A 4,693-nucleotide genomic window follows, 5' to 3' on the forward strand; every position below is an offset into this window, starting at 1 on the left:
TATACAGACATGCACACACACACACACATATATACAGACATGCACACACAAACATACACACATATATACAGACATGCACACACACACACATACACACATATATACAGACATGCACACACATACAGTATATATACTGTATATATATACACATATATAGTATGTATACACACTATGTATATAAATATAATGATATATATTATTGAGAAATAGTTCATATACTATAAAATTCACCCCTTTAAAGTGTTTAACTCAGTGGTTTTTAGTATATTCACAAAGTTGTGCAACTATCACAAGTATTGAATTCCAGAATATTTTCACCACCCCCAAAAGAAGCCCTGTCACCATTAGCAGTCACTCCTCACACTCTCTCCCCCAGCCCCTGACAACCACTACTCCACCTTTTTCCCATGAATTCACTTCTGGACATTTCATATAAATGAAATCATAAAATGTGCAACCTTTTGTGTAGGCTTATTTTGTTTGCATACTGTTTTGGGGGCTCATCCATGATGTTAAATGTATTGGTATCAAAGTTTGAACATACTGGATGCAGTGGCTCAGGCCTGTAATCCCAGTACTTTGGGAGACTGAGGCAGGAGGATTGCTTGAGCCCAGGAGTTCAAGACCAGTCTGGGCAACATGGCAAGACCTTGTCTAAAAAAAAAAAAAAAAAAAAATTAAGCCAGGTGTGGTGGTGCATGCCTGTAATCTTAGCTACTGGGGAGGGTAAGGTGGGAGGATTGCTTAAGCCTGGGAGGTTGGAGTTGCAGTGAGCTGTGATTGCACCACTGCACTCCAGCCTGGGCAACAGAGTGAGACCCTGTCTCAAAACACAAAAGATTTGAACTTGTGTGGCCTGCCCTGTGCCTCTGCTCCCCCGAGCATGTGCCTGGGAATCCCAGCAGTATACTAGCACCCTCACGTGTGGATGGCCATTCCTGGGAAGGCACTCAGAGTCACACACACAATTCATATTTAGTGACCAGCCACTATGTATGGGCCTTGCACACGCAAATCCTCAACCCACATGTTGTTTATACACCTGGCTCTCTAACGTCCAGCCAGGGCCTGTGCTGATACCTCTGGCCCAAACACTCTTCCCTGCCTTTCCCCTAGATAACGCCTACTCATCTTTTGCTCACATCTCAGATGCCACCTTCTCCAGGAAGCCCTCCAGACAAGACCTGAAATAATCTCTGTACTATCTCTGTCCACCTGCCCTTCTTGGTACTTGCACCATTTTTTTGTTTGTTTGTTTTTTTGAGACAGAGTCTTGCTCTGTCACCCAGGACAGAGTGCAATGGCATGATCTTGGCTCACTGCAGCCTCCATCTCCTGGATTCAAGCGATTCTCCCACCTCAGCCTCCTGAGTAAGTGGGATTACACACACCCGGCTAATTTTTGTAGTTTTGTGGAGATAGGGTTTCACCATCTTGGCCAGGCTGGTCTTGAACTCCTGACCTTGGGTAATCCACCTGCCTCAGCCTTCCAAAGTCCTGAGATTACAGGCATGAGCCACCATGCCCAGCCCCTGCACCCATTTGTAATGACATATTTATAACCCTGTTATTTGCTTCTTGTCTATCTTCTGTGTGAGGCTGCAGACTCCCAGAGGGATGGGAGAAGGTCTGTTTTTCTCACCCCCAGATCCCTAGTGGCTAGCCCAGAGCCTGGGACACAGGTGGCACTTCATAAATGCTTGTGGCATAAAGACTCAATCACGTCTGTATGACAAGAGGTTGAACTGCTGTTGACCTTCTGTGTCCATGCTCCAGGACAGACTGTTTCGTCCCTGAGGGACACACGTTGGTCTGCCAAGTGCTGGGTCCCAGCCAGGTACAGTGACACCACTCAGCTCAGGAAGGCTGGAACCTGGCTCTGTGGAGGCGGTCAGCTGTGTGGCCTCAGGCAAGTTGCTTCACCTCTTTGCGTCCAGTTTTCTTACTGGTGCAATGGGAATGCCAATGGTGGTACCCATCTCTCTCGGGGCTGTTGTGGACATTAAATTAATTACATTATGCAAAGGATTAGAACGGGGAGAAGCTTGCAGAAAAATTAGCTATTATTGTGTGAGATAGTATGCAACTGTACACCGCACAGTGTTTTCTGCCTGTACACGAATATCTGCATAGCTGCCTGTTAATATGGGTTGGAATTTGTCTCTGAATCGCTGCACGCTGCGGTGTGTTGGGCCATGAGGACTTGTGCTGCTACATGGGAACACAGCAATATACGTACACGTGTGGCTGCTACTACAATTCCTGACATCCTGGGAATGAGCCCTGGACACCCAAAACTCCTGACCAATTGGAGACCCATGATTGTACCTTCCTCATCACCCCAACTCGGAAGTCCATAGCTGCTGATTCTGCTCACCTCCTGCCCAGAGTGGCCCCAGGGCACGACCTCTGTGGCTGGTGGTTTGGGAGTCTATTTATTATTTTTTGAGACAGTCTCACTGTGTTGCCCAGGCTGGAATGCAGTGGCATGATCATGGCTCGCTGCAGCCTTGAACTTCCAGGCTCAAGCAATCCTTCCACCTCAACCTCCCAAGCAGCTGGGATTAGAGGTGCCTGCCACCACGCCTGGCTAATTTTTGTATTTTTAGTAAAGACAGGGTTTCGCCATGGTGGCCAGGCTGGTCACAAACTCCTGACCTCAAGTGATCCACCTGCCTCAGCCTCCTAAAGTGCTGGGATTACAGACGTGAATCACTGAGCCCTGCCATTTTTAAATTTTTTTCCTAAGAGATGGGGCCTCCCTCTGTCACCCAGGCTGGAGTGCAGGGGTGCCGTCACAGTTCACTGCAGCCTCGACCTCCCAGACTCAAGCAATCCTCCCATCTCAGTCTTTCCAGCCTCCCAAGTAGCGGAAACTATAGGCATGTACCACCATGACTGGCTAATTTTTATTTTTATTTTTTGTAGACACAGGGTTTCATGATGTTGCCTAGGCTGGTCTTGAACTCTTGGCCTCAGGTGATGCCCCCATCCTAGCCTCTCAAAGTGCTGGGGTTACAAGCCTGAGCCACCACACCCTGCCTGATTCATTGAATATTTATTGAGTCCCTACTGTGTGTGAGGGCCTGTTAGCCTTAGAAAAACAAGAGAGAACCAGATAAAGAGAGGCATCTGTGTGTATGGGTGTGTGGGTATCTGTTGCATGTCAGTGTGAATTCTCATTCAAGTGTCTGCATGTGTGGCTGGACAGACACGGTTGGGTGTTTTTGTGTGAGGATGTTATGGTTTGAATTGTGTCCTCTGCAAAAGATGTGGAAGGCTAGGCATGGTACCTCACGCTTGTAACCTCAACACTTTGGGAGGCCAAGGCAGGAGGATCTCTTGAGGCCAGGAGTTCGAGACCAGCCTGGGCAACAGAGAGAGAGACCTTGATTCTACAAAAAATAAAAAAAGATATGGCCGGGCGCGGTGGTTCAAGCCTGTAATCCCAGCACTTTGGGAGACTGAGGTGGGCGGATCACGAAGTCAAGAGATTGATACCATCCTGGCCAACATAGTGAAACCCTGCTTCTACTAAAAATACAGAATTTAGCTGAGTGCGGTGGGGTACACCTGTAGTCCCAGATACTCGAGAGGCTGAGGCAGGAGAATGGTATGAACCCAGGAGGCAGAGGCTGCAGTGAGTCGAGATCGCGCCACTGCACTCCAGCCTGTCGACAGAGCGAGACTCCATCTAAAAAATAAAAAATAAAAAAATAAAAAGATATGCGCCTGGCATGGTGGCATGTCTCCAAAAACACTGAATGAATCAAAGCACACACCCAGGGCCACCTGGTCTCAGACACACAGATGTGTGCATTTACATAGCAACACCCCTAGTCATGGGTGAACGTGCATCTGCAACAAAGCAGTCCGGAGCAGAGACAGGAAAGAGACGATGGCACCTCCCTGAAAAGTTACCTGCGGTGGGCATGTAGGGCTGAGCCCCTTAGGGAACTGTGAGAGATGTGGTCACAATGGGGCAAGAGAGCGAGTGGGGGCATCCACTTATTTTATTTTATTGTTTGTGGCAAAGTTTCGCTCTTGTTGCCCAGGCTGGAGTGCAGTGGCACGATCTCAGCTCACTGCAACCTCCACCTCCTGGCTACAACCGATTCTTCTGCCTCAGCCCCCCGAATATCTGGGATTACAGGTGCGCACCATCACACCTTGCTAACTTTTTGTATTTTTAGTAGAGATGGGGTTTCACCATGTTGGTCAGGCTGGTCTCGAACTCCTGACCTCGTGATCTGCCTGCGTCGGCCTCCCAAAGTGCTGGGATTACAGGTGTGAGCCACTGCGTCCAGCTGGCATCTACTTATTAACCAACTGCATCCCCCCTGTTTGAGGGGTGTTCTGGGGTGTTGACTCCCTGGTACGTCCTGCCTACCCAGAGGAGGTTCTCGGTGGGTGTCTGTATGCAAGTAGGTGCCTGCACACAGTAGGTGCTGCATGTCTCTGGGTGTCTGCACACAGTAGGCATGGCACGCAGGTGGCGCTCTGCACACAGTAGGCCTTGCATGCAATAAAGACGCTGCACACAGCAGGTGTTTGCATGAAGGAGAGGGGCTGTGGGCAGCAGGCTTGCACACCTTTAGAGAAAGACCCCAGGCAAAGAGACACAGGAAGCTGTTGGACTGTAGGAAATTGTCGGAAGCCAGCTACCAGGTGGCCAAGGGGACATAGGAGCATC

The sequence above is a fragment of the Rhinopithecus roxellana genome, chromosome 8 (genome assembly GCF_007565055.1).
Source record: "Rhinopithecus roxellana isolate Shanxi Qingling chromosome 8, ASM756505v1, whole genome shotgun sequence".
Lineage (NCBI taxonomy): Eukaryota > Metazoa > Chordata > Mammalia > Primates > Cercopithecidae > Rhinopithecus > Rhinopithecus roxellana.